At 30.5% G+C, this 19,945-nt stretch overlaps 1 protein-coding gene across 2 annotated transcripts in view; it reads right to left on the reverse strand.

Moving 5' to 3' along the window:
* LOC142222079 (uncharacterized) overlaps positions 1 to 19,945 on the reverse strand; it is a 60,298-nt gene that overhangs the window by 3,546 nt on the left and 36,807 nt on the right. The window lies entirely within an intron of this gene.

Here is a 19,945-nt window from a genome sequence, read left to right on the forward strand (position 1 = left end):
CAGTATTTCTCAATTGGGCGGAGCTCTGGCGTGTTGGGAGGGTTCTTGTCCTTGGGAACCACCTGCACGTTGTTGGCGGCGTACCACTCCATGGCTGCTTTTCAAGCCACAGGTACAGATGGCTTGCCAAACCAGATATTTCTTTGCGAACTTTGACAGTTTTATGTGCTTGAAAATATCTGCTACCTTTCCCCTTCCTTTTGCCGTATAAAACTACTGTCCCGGAAGCTGCTTGTAGTCGGCTTTGACGTAGGTTTCGTCGTCCATTACCACGCAGTCAAACTTCGTCAGCATCGTCGTGTACAGCCTCCGGGATCGCGCTTTCGCCGTCGTATTTTGTTTATCATAGCGATTTGGAGTCACTACCTTCTTGTAAGTCGATAGTCCGGCTCGTTTTTTGGCTCGATGCACGGTTGTAGACGATACACCCAGCTTATTTGCGGCATCTCGGAGAGAGAGGTTAGGGTTTCGCTTGAAACTACCGGCAGCTCTCTTTGTCGTCTCAGCGGCTTCCAGTTTTCGATTTCCCCCCGATCCAGACTTCCTGGATGGCGACAAACGTTCCCCAAACACTTTAATTACATTTGTAACGATTTTAGCGATTTTGCCAGCTTTGCGTGCGAGTAGTTCGGATTTTCGCGATGCGCGAGCAAAATTTTGATACGCTGCTCTTCTTGCTTGGACGGCATTTTGACAACTGAAGAGTGAATTCCAAAATCAAAATAGGAGCAACATTCTACACACACACACCTTCAAAATGAGGGGTGTTCAGGTTTTTTAAATGCAAAATTGAAAGAAATACGTCAAGTTTATATTGACCAAATTTTGACCGTATCACCCTTTAAAAACAACAATCAAGCTATCGACTTGAAACTTGGCACAAGTAATTGTTATTGATGTAGATCGGATGGTATTGCAAAATGGCCATATCGGACCACTTTTAGGTATAGCCCCCACACTGAAAAAATATTTACGTGATATTAAAGATTACGCAACCTAAATTTTAGAATTCGAAATTTACAAAATTTTAAAGACAAATTTCTTTAAAATAATGAAATTTTAATTAAAATAAAGTTTATAATCTTTGCTTCACAATTTTTTTTTCATTAAATTTAGGACACAAATTTTATAAATTTGCATCCCTCCGATAAAGTTGCATGTCTTTGAACTAAGGCTAATTTTCCTTAAAGTAAAGAAACACATTTTTGATTTAAAGAAATTGTCCTTAAATTAACTGAAATTTTGACACTTTATATTTAAGATAAAAACGCTTCAAATATAGGCTAAGACTTAATTTGAGGATTTAGCGTCTTTGTTTTAAAGTTTTCTTGGAATTAAGAAAACATTTTTATAATTTGGATTTTTAAACTGGCATTTGCGAGTACCTTTATTAATAAACCGCGAAAAGACAATGAAAATTTGATAAATGAGATCTGTATCTTAATTTTAGTTTTATTGGTCCTAAATTTAAAGCCAGATAGGGTGCTAAAAAATGTCTTTCCGGAGCCTCTGGGAATAGTAAGTTATATCCGATTCGCTTGCAATTTCGTACGTATTGTCAATATATGTTCTCTAACCAAAAATTGGTCCATATTGGTACAAATCGGTTCATATCAGCCCATAATTATAAATAGCCCTCATATATACCGATCACCAGATTTGGATTGTGGAGCCTCCGGGAGGACAAATTTTATCTGATCCGATTTAAATTTGGTATGTGATGTCAATATATGGCCTCTAACCATTACGCAAAAATTAGTATATATAGCCCCCCTAATATACCGGTCCCTAGATTTGTATTGCGGAGCTTCTTGGAGGTGCAAATATCATCCGATACGATTGAAATTTGGTACATGACGTCAATATATGGCCTCTAACCACCATGCAGAGATTGGTCCATATCCCCCATATCTTAAGATTTTACTTCTTGAGCCTCCTGGTACCTTACGTCAATATAGGGTCTCTAACAACCATGCAAAAATGTGTCTATACCGGTTCATAGATATATAAAGCCCCCATATAAATCGATCTCCAGATTTTACTTCTTGAGCCTACTGGACAACAAATTTCATCCGATTCGGTTGAAATTTGGTACATGGTGTCAGCATATGGTATCTAATAAGTAAGTATAGCCTCCATATAAACCGATCTCCAGATTTGATTTCCGGAACATCTGAATCATTTTAAATTTGGCACCATAATTATCCTGCGAAAATTAGTTCATATCGGTTCATAATTATTTGAACATTCCTCTATATAAACCGATCAAAAACTGGATTGGCTTATATTGGAATTTAATCTGTCTTTTTTATTTAACATAGATTCCATGTGGCTTAAATTACAAGTTAGAAGACAATGTTAAGAAGATTTAAGATACCTTGACATCGGCAAGTGTTACCACAATCCAAGTAATTCGACGTTGGATGATTGTCTTGAGTAGAACTTTCTACGGAATACATGGTGGAGGCTACATAAGATTCGTCCTGGATATATGTTGTACCTACCATAGTTATTAAAATAGGCTAAATCCCATCTAAAAATTAATATTTAAAAATTTTGTGAAGACTAAAATTTTTTGGGGATGACCCAACTCTATGGTATTTTCTCGGACTTTTTCCATTCCATTTTTAAAATTTCCCGGGATCCTGCTGACGTTATGATGTTTTAGATAGTTAGATGGTTCCCTAATTTTTTTTTTTTTCAAAACTAATATCAACAATTTTAGACGATGACTTCTACTCTTCGCAAATATTCAATTTTAGACAATACGAAATTCTTTTATGTATAATTATATTTTTTTATCAGCATATCTTGTTGAAAAAAATCGAATCGTGAGTTGACTAATCGATATTTTTTTATCAGCATATCTTGTTGAAAAAAATCGAATCGTGAGTTGACTAATCGATCTTTGATGTTGGCCACCATTGACTTTTGATAATGACCAAATGCGGCTTTTAACGAAACAAAAAACTTTGAAAAAATGAACGTGGAAATGTGATACAACTTGAACTAATAGCAACAGTTGAAAGTGTGATTTGTCACAATTTTAAAAACTTTGAAATTTTTATGAATGCAGAAATTGGAATGTCGACTTTGGCAAAAGTCAAAAATCGAATTTTTCAGATTTTGAAAAAATCGACTTTATGATTCTCATTTCGGGAGCCACAGTGGTGTAATATTTAGCATGCCAGCCTTGCATACACAGGGTCGTGGGTTCAAACCTAGTTTCGAGCAAACACTAAAAAGTTTTCCACCTCAGTAATACTGATGGCATTTCTGAGAGTTTCAAAGCTTATCTAAGTTGTTTCACTGCAATGTGGAACGCCGTTCGGACTCGGCTATAAAAAGGAGGTCCCTTGTTATTGAGCTTACCATAGATTCGGGCAGCACTCAGTGATAAGAGAGAAGTTCATCACTGTGGTATCACAATGGACTGAATAGTCTAAGCGAGCCTGAAATATCGGGCTGCCACTATACCTAACCCAACCTATGATTCTCATTACAATCTCTAACCAATGCTACACCAAATAAAGCATTTTAATATTAAAGCACAAGTGTAAGACCAGACGATATGATGATCTTCTTCGAAATCTTAACAATTGCTTCTAACTTTCATTTTATTGCTCGTATCAAGCTTTCAAATCGCAATAATATCATATTTTATTATTAAATTAATGATAATTATGCGAGTCGCTATAATTTCATTTATTTTCCCACGATTCAAGAATTCTATGCTCATTTATAACTGATGCAATGATGAAATTCCTAAAGGTTAATTTATTTTTAGAATATCTCGTCTTCTACATGAAGGTATTGATGTTTCAATATAGAAACAATTAACAAATACTCGCTCATTAGTACATTCTAGTATCGGATGGTAATTGTTCCTCAATTATAAATTAACCTGTTTGTGGTAACGTTTCTGTTCTCAGAGTTTGTATAGTCTTTATTATTTTGAAATTATTACTTGTAAATTTAAATTAATTTGATTTAAAACCAATGATAATTGCCCATAAACGACAACAATACCGAAGAGAACAATGCATTCGAAAGAACTCTGCTCGAGCCGGAACAAGCATATTGAAATTGATTGTAAAGTAAATGTTCTTGTTGGTTTGCGTTTCCATTGCATTCAATTGAACTCTGATATTTTATGTTGCCGATCACACTGGTTCCAGATGCAGATGCTGGTTTTCATTGACTTTGAGAAGAGGTTTAAACAAACAAAGCAATAAACATTGGCGTTCAATATCCAATCCAGTCAATTCAATTGTCAACAAAATTTGCTTCCAACTAACCTCTGCTGATGGTGATGATGATGCTATGCTGCGCCATTGGTATTGCATCTCGTTGAAGGTAAGCAAGACCAATTCTAGAGATAGTTGCCTGAGCTGCAAGATTTAAGCAGCCACTTGAAGTTTTCCCTAGGATTGTTTGTTTGTTTTTTTTTTTTTTTTCAGACATTCCGTGTACTATGGCATTAAACGGCGGCAAAATTGGATTTAAAATAATTTTCCAGAAACCTTATGAGCCTCTTTATTAAATTCTGCTTAACATGCAAAGGAAGATCACTTGGTGTGATTGGAGTAGAATTTCGTTGAGGTTTTTGTAGGATGGAGATTTTTTTGTTTATTTATTTTTTTATTGCAGATATGTCCAAACTAAGCCGATTTTGAGTCATGGAAGAAGAGTGACTTACAAAAAGGGTTTGGGTTGACATTTTCAGACATTTCAATTTATGAGGAAACATTTCGTGGTGACATTTTCAGACAATTGAATGTCATGAAATTTTTAAAAAAGTTATGCTTAGAAACCAGAAGTAGAAGGAAGAGGGAAGATATAAAAGGACATGCTAAGACAGGAATGCACAAGGAGCGGCAACGAAAATAAATCATGGACAGAAATGACTAGCATGTTAGCAGTTAATAGAGTGATTGAGTAAAATAAAAAAAAAAAAAAACAGATCTAAATTTTCGATACCATATCACATCCGTCAAATGTGTTGGGGGCTATATATAAAGGTTTGTCCCAAATACATACATTTAAATATCACTCGATCTGGAAGAATTTGATAGACTTCTACAAAATCTATAGACTCAAAATTTAAGTCGGCTAATGCACTAGGGTGGACCACAATGTTAGTAAAAAAATATGGGAAACGTTTAAATCTGAAGCAATTTTAAGGAAACTTCGAAAAAGTTTATTTATGATTTATCGCTCGATATATATGTATTAGAAGTTTAGGAAAATTAGAGTCATTTTTACAACTTTTCGACTAAGCAGTGGCGATTTTACAAGAAAAATGTTGGTATTTTGACCATTTTTGTCGAAATCAGAAAAACATATATATGGGAGCTATATCTAAATCTAAACCGATTTCAACCAAATTTGGCACGCATAGCTACAATGCTAATTCTACTCCCTGTGCAAAATTTCAACTAAATCGGAGTTAAAAATTGGCCTCTGTGGTCATATGAGTGTAAATCGGCAGAAAGCTTTATATGGGAGATATATCCAAATCTGAACCGATTTCAAGCAAATTTGGCACGCATAGTTACAACGCTAATTCTACTCCCTATGCAAAATTTCAACCAAATTGGGCCAAAACTCTATTAGAACCATATTAGTTCATATCGGGCGAAAGATATATATGGGAGCTATATCTAAATCTGAACCGATTAAATTGCGACCTAGACTTTGATCACAAAAATGTGTTCATAGACAGACGGACGGACGGACAGACGGACATGGTTATATAGACTCAGGGACCCACCCTGAGCATTATTGCCAAAGACACCATGTGTCTATCTCGTCTCCTTCTGGATTTTACAAACATATGCACTAACTTATAATACCCTGTTCAACAGTGTGGCGCAGGGTATAAAAAGAAGTATATACGGCGGTAAGTTCGACAAGGCCGAATCTTATGTACCCTCCACCATGGATTGCGTAGAAACTTCTACTAAAGACGGTCATACACAATTGAATTACTTGGGTTGCGGCCGATGGCAAGGCATCTTAAAACTTCTTAACATCATCTTTTAAATAGTGAGTTAGTCCATGCGGTATATATATTAGGCAAAACAACGGCCGAATAAATACGTATATATTCAGTTCTTGACCGGTATATATAGGGAAGAAATACTTGCGAACCGATATGAACACTTGTGCGGTAATTATAAAGCCAGAATTGAAATATGGGGGGTCGCTTTATATGGGGGCTATATGCAATTATGAACCCGATTCTACCAAAAATGAGAGATTTTTACTGTTTGGTAGATTGGTAGAATTCTTGATGTTTTGGAAGATTTTGCAAAATATTCCTCTCTAACTAAGAGGTGCTTCATAAATTTTCTATAGAAATAAAATTTTGACCAAATTTTCTAGCGAGATAAAATCCTAAAAAAATAGAAATAAAATTTTGACAAAATTATCTAAAGAAATAAAATGTTAATAAAATATTCTATAGAAATAAAATTTTGACAAAATTTTCTATAGAAATATAAAATTTTGACAAAATTTTCTATGGCAATAAAATTTTGGTAAATTATTTTTGGCTCTAAGAGGCTCCGCAAGCCAAATCTGGGGATCGGTTTATATGGGGGCTTTATATAATTATGGACCGATGTTGACCAATTTTTGCATGGTTGTTAGAGACCATATACTAACGCCATATACCAAATTTCAACCAGATCGGATGAAATTTGCTTCTCTTTGAGGATCCGCAAACCAAATCTGGGGATCGGTTTATATGGGGGCTATATATAATTATGGACCGATGTGGACCAATTTTTGCATGGTTGTTAGAGACCATATATCAACATCAAGTACCAAATTTCAGCCGGATCGGATGAAATTTGCTTCTCTTTGAGGATCCGCAAACCAAATCTGGGGATCGGTTTATATGGGGGCTATGTATAATTATGGACCGATGTGGACCAATTTGTGCATGGTTGTTAGAGACCATATACCAACACCATGTACCAAATTTCAGCCAGATAGGATGAAATATGCTTCTCTTAGAGGCTCCGTAAGCCAAATCTGGGGGTCCGTTTATATGGGAGCTATACGTAAAAGTTATCCGATATGGTCCATTTGCAATATCATCCGACCTACATCAATAACAACTACTTTTGCCAAGTTTCAAGTCGATAGCTTGTTTCGTTCGGAAGTTAGCGTGATTTCAACAGACGGACGGACGGACATGCTTAGATCGACTCAGAATTTCACCACGACCCAGAATATATATACTTTATGGGGTCTGAGAGCAATATTTCGATGTGTTACAAACGGAATGACAAAGTTAATATACCCCCATCCTATGGTGGAGGGTATAGAAATCCAATGGAAATCTTTTTGTCATAGTAATTGAGCTAAAGAGAATATCCATACCAGCATTACAGTTGATATTTGTAAGAACTGGCACAAAAAGTGTCACATGCATTAAAAGGTGGAACAATAATTTTAAAACAGTGACACATTTTTTAAATATTAAGAAACAAAACGAATTAAATATATTTTATAAGTAATTTCTGTGAAATTATGAAGTCGTTTTTTCAAATTAGATCTAAATAAAGCCAACAATCCTGTCTCTATATACCCTGCGCCACACTGTGGAACAGGGTATTATAAGTTAGTGCATATGTTTGCAACACCCAGAAGGAGACGATATAGACATATAGTGTCGTTGGCAGTATTGCTCAGGGTCGGTCCCTGTCCGTCCATCTGTCTGTGAACACATTTTTGTAATCAAAGCCTAGGTCGCAGTTTTGGTCCAATCAACTTCAAATTTGACACAAGTACCTATTTTGGGCCAGAATAGAACTCATATATACCACTCGCCCGATATGCACTTATATGGCCCCAGGAGCCAGAGTTTTCCCCTGATTTTCTTTCAATTTTGCAAAAAGGTTATAACTGATAGTGTCGTAAAGTGTACCAAATTTGGTTGTAATCGGTTCAGATTAAGATATAGCTCCCACATATAGGTTTCGTTCGATTTACACTCAATATCCAACCAGAGTTTTATTCCGATTTATGTGAAATGTTGCACAGGAAATAGAATTAACAATCTTACTTTACATGCCAAATTTGGTTGAAATCGGTTCAGATTTAGATTTAGCTCCCATATATACGTTTTTCTGATTTCGGCAAAAAATGACCAAAATACCAACATTTTCCATATAAAATCACTACTGCTAAGTCGAAAACTTGTAAAAATTACTTAAATTTTCCTATAATTCTAATACATATCTATATATGCCTGAAAATTGCTCCCGGTTTAACATTGTGTTCCACCCCAGCTTATTAGCCGATTTTGTTAGAGGTCTAACAATTTTTTTTTTTTTAAGATCGAGTTTCTCCCAAATACAAATGTGTGTATTTAGGACAAAAGCCTCTATATATAGCACCCAACACATTTGACGGACTTGATATGGTATCGAAAATGTGGATCTACAAAATGCTGCAGGGTATAATATAGTCGGCCCGACTTTAGACTTTCCTTACTTGTTTTTTTTTACTAACATTGTGTTCCACCCCAGATCATTAGCCGACTTAAATTTAAAGTCTACAAATTTTGTACAACTCTAACAAATTATGTCCAGATCGGGCAGATTAAAATATATTTATATAGGAACATAAACCTTTATACATGTATAGCACCCAACAAGTTTGAAAGATTTGAGATTGTTTCGAAAATGTAGATCTAAAAATATGGTGTAGTTCTACATTTTATTGTTCATTTTAAGACAAAGTCACATGTCATAAAAAGGAGTACAAAAACATAGTGGAGAGAACCCCCTTGGATTCCGGAATGTAGTAACGTGTGATGAAGATGAGTCGTTTTGGGACTTTGGAACTGTTTGGGAACCGGACGCAAAATTTTTTTAAACAATTTTTTTTTTCGGGCTAAGCTTATGTAAATCAGCCTTCCCAATGAAAGGTTGGCCAACGAGTTTTAAGCTTTTATATTATCAAAGCATATTTTTTTGCAACTCAACCCCTCGAAAGACTAACCATACATATTGATATAAAGGTCATAAAAACAAATACAAATTTATTTATTTTTCTTCGGCTTTGTTCTAGAGTCAATAGGAACAATGCATATGAAGTGAACAAATGGACGGGCATACCAAAGTGTGGGCACGCAAACGTTACTATTAGAAGACGCTACAAGTGCATAAGTAGAAAAAAAAATATCTAAGCAGAGACTATTAAACGTAAACAAAAAATCAAACTCAGCTATTAATAAGATGAGATTGGATGTTGGTTCATTTGCAAAAATATGAAGTTTTTGGAAGACATTTATTCTAGCTGATGGAAAATAATTCACGCCTTGAAAATAACTTGAGATTTGTTCATATAGATCTAATTAACAGAATGAAGGTTAAAAAAGGTTTACTTGTATTCAAAGATTTTAAGCTTCCCTTAAGTATTTTGGTAAACTTTTTTTGGGTGTAGGCACAATAATATAAAGTTCGGATACAAAAGTAATTTATTGATGGATTAGAAAAGGTATAAAAAATATCAGTTTAAAAATCCAAATTATAAAAAAAAATTACACCTTAAAACAAAAGATACAAAATCCTCGAATTTGGTTTTAGCCCATATTTGAAGCTTTTTTATCATTAATCCAAATGTTAAATATTTCAGTTAATTGAAAGATCATTTCTTTAAATCAAACATGATTTTCTCTATAATAAAGGAAAATTTGGCTTACATAAAGCCTTTAACGGGGGTTATATTAGTTATGTGCTAAATTTAATGGGAAAAAATTCAAAGCAAAAGTTATGAACTTTATCTTTATTTTTTTTTGTTTTCTACTCGATCTTTTTCTGTTCAAATAAAATTTTATATTTTTAAGTTTGAGATCTTTTTGTTTATTTTTACTTATCGTTATTGTTGTTTTTGATCTCAGCTTAAAGCCATGCATTGACTAAACTACAAGTGTAGCTTAACCAACAGAGGAATTTAATTTAATTTTACTTGTTTATCCCGATTTGCTTCCTCAGATGAAGCAATTCGGTGAAAATTGCGAAATATCAGGAAGCCCTGTCGAGAGAAATAAGGACAATGCGTAATTGACGTGATTCATGGACAAATATGCATCATACAGCAAAATAATTTATGCCATACGTGCATTAAAAGTAAAGGCTTCTCATCGGAAACCCCAAAATTCGGTAACTGGCCACTTTCGTGCAACTGTCCAGTTCCAGTCTAGCTTATTTTTTTTAAACTTCAATGGCTTCAGCTCACAAGCAAGTTTTCTAATAATGCAGCGAGGATTTCGATCAAATCTGGCGTACATTTTTCGGATAATCCAGCTCTGGTGTTTTTATCTTTTTTTTGGTTCATCCAAACCAAGCAAAAAAAATTGGAAGTTACTCCACAAATATTTCTTTTCAAGCACATCCCGGAATCCCCCATCGATTTTTTCCACTTACGATGCAGTCCTTTTGGAAAAGTCCACAAACATTTCTTTTAAACCACATCCCGGAATCCCCCATCGATTGTTTTCTACTTCCGATGCAGTCATTTTGGACAAGAATTAGAAAGTATGTCATTTTAAGTAAAAAATTAAGTTGTGGCCAATTAAATTTCACGAAAACTATTAGAAAATAATTAAAAAAGTAAAAAATAAAAAAAAAAAACAAAATTAAAAATTTTATCAAAATTAAAAATTTTTGAACCTTTGTTGTTTGATTTTTGCACTTCCATGGAAGTTCTTTTGAGAAGGTTTGAAAATTACGATAATTTTAATTTTTTTTTTTTTTTTTTGATTTTTAATGGAAAGAATATATTTATACGCAAAAAATAACAAAATAAAAACGAAGTTTAACATAAAAAATTACAAAAAAAAAACAAGTATATACAACAGTAAGTTCGGCCGAGCCGAATCTTAAATACCCACCACCATGTATCAAATATACTAAGTTCCTTTGCAAATTTCAGGGGGGTTTGATGACAGATATTTTCCCAAATAGATCAATTCAACCATTTCGCTTCCGAAGATAAATTTGAAGAGTTTACCTATGAAGACTAGATCAGACTCTGGATTTATAAGAACCATTTTTTGTTTGAGTTTTAGAGGATTCATAAACATCTCTTGTAAGTGTGCAAAAAAATGATGAAATAACGCCTTGATTTTAAATCTAAAATCTGTAGATTTTTACCCCGATTATTTAAATTATTACTATAAGTAAAATCTGGAAATTTTACATCCAGTTTCAAGCAATTTTCATGATCAGTGCACCTTCTGTACCCTCAAGATCTGAAATCGGTCTATATGGAGTCCTTACCAAGTGGACTGATAAAAACATACACTTATATGTGGGTCTAAAATGCCAGTATATTTCAATTTGTGGCAAATCGAATACGAACTACAATTTCTAGAAACCCTAGGAGTTAAATCGGGAGATCGGTCTAATGGGGGCTATGCCAAAAACATGGAGGGATACACACAATATTCAGCACATCTAATTGTAGTTCTAAAATCTAGACCCTAAATCGGAGGGCCGGTTTGTAAGGGGGCTATATCAAAAACTGTACCGATACACAATATATTCGGCACACCTCTTTATGCTCCTGGAATACCTCTAGATTTCCAATTTCAATCCAATTGGGTAAAACCTACGGATTCTAGAAGCCTAAGAAGTAAAATCGGGAGATCGGTCTATATGGGGGCTATATCAAAGCATGGACTGGTACTCACCATTTTCGACACACCTCTTTATGGTCCTAGAATATCTCTAGTTTTCCAAGTTCAGGCAAATTGGATAAAAACTACGGATTCTAGAAGCCCAAGAAATAAAATCGGGAGATCGGTCTATATGGGGGCTATACCAAAACATGGTCCGGTACTCTCCATTTTCGGTACACATCTTTATTGTTCTAGAATACCTCTAGATTTCCAAGTTCAGGCAAATTGGGTAAAAACTACGGTTTCTATAAGCTAGAGGCCCAAAATCGTGCGATCTGTTTATATGGGAGCTATATCAAAACCTGGACCTTCTTCGAACTTGGCCTGCATGCAGACAAAAGACGATTCTGTGTCAAATTTCGGGACGATATCTCCATTACTGAATACTGTAGCGTGATTACAATACACGGTCAGGCGGACATCTTAGAATTGCTCCTTGATCAAATATATATATATATATATATATATATATATATATATATATATATATATATATATATATATATATATATATATATATATATATATATATATATATATATATATATATATATATATATATATATATATATATATATATATATATATATATATATATATATATATATATATATATATATATGTATAACGTATAGTTTGGGGACAGTGTTTTTTTGTACTTTACTTTACAGTAAATTGTTATATTCTACTTTGTCGTACTATATATACTTATTTTTTCCAATTCCCATGTAAGGATCGTTATATATAACGTTTTTCCTTTGTATCGCATATTTCAAGGACTGTGTCATTTTATCGCATATTTCAAGGACGTGTACCCAAATTATACGATATATATAATACATAATAGTGTTGCCGCGCATACTTCGTTTTCACTGGTTTTTGTCTTCACTATTTTAGAGTTTCATACAATTACATTACAGAGGGCATTTACTACAAATAATATTATCTCCAGAGGGCATCTTGATACAATTTATTACTATTTCCACACATTGTAGCGATTATCAGGATTGGTCCAAACAAAATATTGTTTGTATTCTTCTAACATATTATGTTTCACCTTAGGTATACACTGGTAGAAAAAGTGTGATGCATTTTTTTGTGTTTATATTTTTTAATGCGCCAATTGGTTACATCCATTCTTTTACTTGCAGTATACTCTCTAGATCTGTATTTCTAAACACATATATGTTTTTAGGGTATTTTTATTTAATATATGTTTGCATCCAAGCATATTATATTTACAAACATTTTGTATCCCAAATATTGTATTAAAATTTACATTACAGAGGGCATTTACTACAAATAATATTATCTTCAAAGGGTATCTTGATACAATTTATTATATTTTTCACACATGTAAAAATATAAAAAATTAATTGTTTGGAACTCAAAACCATATAATTTTTACACCCAAACATATGAAAAACAGTCTTTTTTGTCCGTGTGAATTTCCCAATTCCTTTGTCTAAATTCTCCAAATATATTTCATTTATCAACAAAATTAGTAATCAATCAATTTCTAACATCATTTTTATTAATAGAATCCCAAAAACATCGTATGATTTTAAAAATTCCCAATGAAGGATAAAGATTCGAAAAATGTCTGCAAAAAATGTTTTAGTTTTAATATAATAGTTTATATATAATAAAACAAAATCCAAAAAATCTGAGTGCAACAGGATTTGAACCTAGACTTCAGAGCTCCCATTCCACCGCACTACATACCGTGCTACGTAAGCGCTGTTTGCTCCTTGACATTAGCACTTACAATACATATGCTATTGCACCATTTAACTTAATAAACAGAAAATCAAATCATTTACAAATGGCGGGAATTTCGCAAAGCTAGTATTTCATTCTAGTGTTACCAAGTGCAAATATATATAGTATTAAGTTACCTTATCACTGTCTGTAAAATTAAGAGTTTTTTAGAATATGAATAATATGTATCGTTAAACAGATTTAAACACCACATTATAATCAGATTTGAAAAAAACGAAAAGAGCAGAACTTCTAGAAAAAGTATCAACGACACTTTATTAAAAAAAAAAATAAAATAAAAATTTGTCAAATTTTCTTTTTTTTTAGAAAACTTTGTTAAAATTTTATTGCTTCAGAAAATTTTCTCAAAACTTTATTTATTTAAAAAAAAATCAAAATTTTATTTCTTTAGAAAATTATGTCAACAATTTATTTGTATAGAAAATTTGTTTAAAACTTTATTTCTTAATTACATTTTATGAAAAATTTAATGTTTTTAATTTTCCATATAATTTAAATTTTAAACAATTTCTAAAAAATAAAATTTTGGGAAAAAAATTTTAAAAGAAATCAAATTTTGACAAAATGATTTAAATTTTTTCCAAAATTTTATTTTTTAGAATTTGTTTCAAATTTAATTTATATGGAAAGTTTTGTCATAATATTATTTATTTAGAAAATGTTGTTAAAAATAAAAAAAAATAAATTATATAGAAAATTTTATCATTTTTTAGATTTTTATCTTATAAAATTTTTTAAAATTGTGTTTTTATGGACAATGTTAAGAAAATTTCTATAGGCAACTTGGTCAAAATTGTGGTTCCATAGAAAATATGATAAAAATTTCTTAAGAAAAAGAAAAAGCAAACTTTATCATATCTTGTTTCTAGAGATTTTTGCTTCTGTAGTTCATTTTGTTGCTATAGAAAGTTTTGTCGAAATTTCTTTCTTTATAACATTTTACCAATTTTTTTAAGAAATGATTGTTTTAAAATGTTTTTTAATATAAAATTTTTCCTCCATGTACGTCAAAATTTTTATAGAAATTAGTTTTCGTCTTTAGAAAATTTTGTGATTTTTTCACTAACTTTTGTTGTTTTCTTGTAGACATTTTTAGAAATTTAATCTCATTATAATTTTCCAAAGAACATTTTGTCATATATTTTCTAAAGAAAATTTTATTTTCAAATTGTGTTTCTATAAAGTTTCTTCTTAAACAATATATGTATTTCTATATTAAATTGTTTTAAAAATGTTCTTTGAAAATGTTGTCTAAGCCTTGTGAAAATTCTTGTTGAAATCGGAAAATTTGCTTCTACTGAAACTTTTTCAAATTTGTCCTTCTACAGATTTTTTTTTTCAAAATCTTTTGTAGCAGAAATTCTTGTTAAAAATGTTATTTCTATAAATAATTTTGTTAATAGTTTGTTTCTAAAGAAATTCCTGTTACCAAATGTTCGTGTAAAAAAATTATTTCTACAGAAATTGTTATTATAAACTTTATTTCTATCAGAAAATTTTGTGAACATTTTGCTTCTACAAAATTTTTTTTACAGGTTTGTTTTTGTTTTTAAATGTTATTTCTATAATTGTTTTTCATAACAAATTTTAATTTGAGAGAAGTTTTGTTTCTATAGAAACTTTCTACATTAACAACATTAATTTTTCCTAAAATGTACTTAAGAAATAAAGTTTTAACAAAATTTTCTAAAGAAATAAAATTTTGAAAAGTTTTCCAAAGAAATAAAAATTTGAAAATTTTTTCAAAGAAATAAAGTTTTGAAAAAATTTTCTGAAGAAAAAAAATTTGACAGTTTTCTAAAAAAATAAAATTTTGACAAAATTTTCTGCAGAAATTAAATTTTGAAAAAAAAATATAAATTGTACCTTATACTTTTCCTAGACGTTCTGGTCTTTTCTTTTAATATAATTATAATGCGGCATTTAGATCTGTTTAACGATATATATTGAACAAATGAATTCTAAAAACTCTTCATTTTGCCGACAGCGATAAGGTAACTTAGTACTATATATATTTCACTTGGTAACACTGGAATGAGATACTAGTTTTGCGAAATTCCCGCCATTTGTAAATGATTTGTTTTTCTGTTTGTTATGTTAATTGGTGCAAATATACCATATGTATTGTAAGTGGTAATGTCATAGAGCCATCAGCGCTTGCGTAGCTCAGCATGTAGCGCTGTGAAGTGGGGGTCCTGAGGTCCAGGTTCAAATTCTGTAGCACCTAGATTTTTGGATTTTGTTTTATTATATATAAGGTATGATAGTTAAACCTAAAACATATTTTTGCAGACATTTTTCGAATTTTTATCCTTTATTGGGAATTTTTAAAATCATACTATGTTTTTGGGATTCTATTAATAAAAATGATGTTAGAAATTTATTGATTACTAACTTTGTTAGTAAATGAAATATATTTGGAGAATTTAGACAACATTTTCTAACGAAATAAAGGATTGATAACATTTTAAATATTACACAGAAAAAATATAGTCGTCAACATATAAAAAAAAACAGACGGCGAGTATTTTACGGCAGAGAACGATATAAATTATTGTACTTTCTAAAAGAGGATAATTTTTTCTGTACCTTAGTTAGACGATTTGACTTAACAATGGACTTTTATACCTTTTATTATTCATAGAACAAAATTTTGAAAAATTTTAGACAAAAACACAAAATTGTCTAAAAAAGTTTTTTTTTTTTTTATAAAAGCAAAATCTTCTATAAGAACAAAATTTTATATTGGAGAGCATTTTGTATATTTACAATTCAATAATAGAGATTGTAAAACCAAAATTTTTCATAATTTTCTACAAAGACAACACTTTGGCAAACTTTTGTATAGAAACAAAGTTTATAAAGTTCGTAAACAATTTTTTTCAATACAAAAGTTTGTCAAATTTCTTTATAGAAACTTTTGTCAAAGTTGTCTTTTTATAGAAAATTTTGTAAAATTTTTAGTTTTGCAGAAGATTTTTGCCAAAATTTTGTTTCTGTTGAAAATTTTGTCAATTATTTTTTATAGAACATTTTGTCATAATTTTATTTCTGTATAAAATTTTGTTAAAATTTTACTTACATAAAATATTTAGTCAAAATTTTGATTCTATAGGAAATTTTGTTATTATAGAAAGTTTTGTCAAAAGTATATTTCTATAGAAGCTTTTTTTTCGTTTTTGAAAAACTTTATTTTTTGTTAAACATTGAATCTTTTTCAAAATTTATTAAACAAACAAAATTTTATACAAGAAAAAAAATTTTAAAAAAATGGTGAAATGTTTTAAAGAAAGAAAGAAAAAATCTAAAGAAACAACATGTGACAAAGTTTTGTTTTTTAAACAAATTTTTCATGGAACCACAATTCTGACCAAGTTGCCTATAGAAACCCAATTTTGATAAAATTGTCTACGAAAACAAAATTTTGATAAAATTGTCCATAGAAACACAATTTCCAGAATATTGAAACAAAAATCTGAAGAAACGACGAAGTTTTGACTAAATTTTCTAAATAAGTTAAAAATTTTTAAAAAATAAAAATAAAATTGTGATTTATATTGAACAAAACAAAAAATTTTCACATAATTTTCTAAAGAAAAAATGTTTTTTGTTTTGAAATTCTTTTTTATTCAATCTATCCTAGGGAACTAAGCAAATTAGATAACAGTTTTATATAATATTATATACAACAATTACAGATGTTATGCAAATCCATCGAAATACATAACGTATAACAAAAAAAAAAAAAAACACTTAGTGAGATTTGCTGTGTATTTTAAAACCACAGATTAATTTCTAAAAGGCAAGTCTAGTATATGGTAGCGCTTTAGTCTTCTTGTTTCATTGAATCTGGTTGACATGATCGCCTATTCTGTTAAGATAGTTTTCTGATTGTATATTGAACAAAACAAACAATTTTGACATAATTATGTAAAGAAATAAAATTTAGACAAATTTTTAAAAAAGAATTTCTATAAAACTTCAATTTTGACATACATGGTGGAAAAGTTTTATAAAAAAAAAATGTTGTCAAAATTTTCTATAAAAATCAAATCTTAATTTTATAAATAAAATTTCACAATTTTCTAAATAAATAAATATTTTGTGAAAAAAGATACATTTTTGTAAAATAAGAATTTTTTACAAAATTTAAAATTTTTCAAAGAAATAAAATTTTGCAAAAATTTTGTAAAGAAATAAAACTTTCTACAGAAACAAAATTTTAAGAAAAATTTGTATTGAAGCAAAATTTTATATATAACTTTGGGATCCGTTTTATCGATGTGCTTTTTAATTTATGCTTTTACATTGTTTTTTACTCGGATTATATTTGTCTATTTATGAAAAAATAGTTATTTTATTATTTTTAAGTCTCTAGGCCTACTATAAAAAACCTTTGCGAGGGAATCGAACTCAGAATTCACGAATCCAAAGAGTATATATCACCCACTGGGCTATACAACCAATCTCACAGCCAATATGTAAAACTGTTGTTCGTTGTTCTCACAATTAAGACTTTTTAAGCATTTTTCCAAATACGTATCACTCATAGAAAAAATCATGCACGGCGTGCTCATTTCAAAACGATTCGTTCATGAAAGTGAATCAACACACATGTGGTGTCAAACTGAGAACAGGCGGTGTCAATCTGACAACGATAAAATGACACCATGCGTTGTCAAAACAACAACCAGCGTTCATGATCTGACAACGCTATGGTTACGACTTTATAAACAAAATTACAAAAAGATTTCTGCTGGCGTGACTCGAACCTGTGTTTTCTCCACCATGCGTTAACAGTCGCCTTAGCACATTGTACCACCGAGGGAGTTACCATAATAACATCTAACGATTATTTTAAGACTTGTCATGGCCAAAGAAAAACGAATGACGTTCATGAAATCGTGAACGCCCGTGGACGAAATAGTGAACATTCCGTTTTGATTTTTTTGTGAACGTTTCCGTTTCATTTTGTCACCGTCCGTTCACGACTACGGAACGTAATTTTTTCTATTAGTGTAGTTAATGCAAGAAAATATTATAACTGAAGCAAACAGAAATTTAAGCATCGGAACAAAGTTGACGAAACATAGATTATACAACATAGATATACATTTCCGTCTTGATCAAACTATTGGAAATTCTTCCCACGACACCTGACTGACGGAGAACTTTTGCATAAAGCAAAATTTGACCACATAATTTGTAGAAACGAATTTTTGAAAAATAGTTAATAGAAACAAAATTTGACAAAATGTTCTTAAGAAACTAACGTAGAAACAAAATAGATTTACAATTTAATAAAAGCATTTTTCATAGGAACAAATATTTTGATACACTTTTCTCTAAAGAAAAAAATTATCTAAAGAAAAAAAATGTTGGCAAATTTTCGAAATAAGTCAAATGTGGACAAAATTGTATGTATAAGTGAAGTACAAACAAAATTTAAAATTTTATTAAACAACATCTTTTTATAGAAACACAATTATGACAATAAAATTTTAGATATAAACAAAGCTTTCTTTTCTGTATAAAAGCATTTTAACATTCTTTATTTAAATGAAATATTGAAATATAAATAAAAGCATTTATTTATATAAAAGCATTTTATCATTCTGTATTTAAATGAAATATTTAAGAAAGAAATAAAATTTAGAACAATTTTTTCTTAGAAATAAACTTTCGGCATAATGTTCTAAATAATATATTGACAAAATTTTCCATATAAACTAAATTTAAATAAAAAAACCCAAATTTTCTATAGAAATAAAATGTTGAAAAAAATTTTCTAAAGAAATAAAATTTGGAAATTTTTGATAAAGTAATAAAATTTTGACAAAATTTTCTGCAAAAATTAAGTTGTGAAAAAAATATTATAACACTTTCCCTAGACGTTCTGGTTATTTCTTTACATCTGATTATAATGCGGCGTTTAAATCTGTTTTAAGATATAGATTGAACAAATTACTTGTAAAAACTCTTAATTTTACTGACAGCGATAAGGTAACTTTATCCTATATATATTTTAACTTGGTAACACTGTAATGAAGTACTAGTTTTGCGAATTTCCCGCCATTTTTTATGATTTGTTTTTCTGTTTGTTAAGTTAAATGGTGCAATAGCATATGTATTGTAAGTGTTAATGTCAAAGAGCAATCAGTGGTTACGTAGCTCAATATGTAGCGCAGTGGAGTGGGAGTACTGAGGTCTAGGTTCAAATCCTGTGGCACCCACATTTTTAGATTTTGTTTAATTATATATAAGGTATGATAATTAAACCTAAAACATTTTTTTGCAGACCTTTTTCGAAACCGTATTATCCTTCATTGGGAATTTTTAAAATCATACTGTTTTTGGGAATCTATTAATACAAATGATGTTCGAAATGGATGAAATTTTGATGATAAATGAAATAAATTTGTAGGATTGAGACAACATTTTCTAAAGCAATAAAGGATTGAT

Source organism: Haematobia irritans, chromosome 1 (genome assembly GCF_050003625.1).
Source record: "Haematobia irritans isolate KBUSLIRL chromosome 1, ASM5000362v1, whole genome shotgun sequence".
Classification (NCBI taxonomy): domain Eukaryota; kingdom Metazoa; phylum Arthropoda; class Insecta; order Diptera; family Muscidae; genus Haematobia; species Haematobia irritans.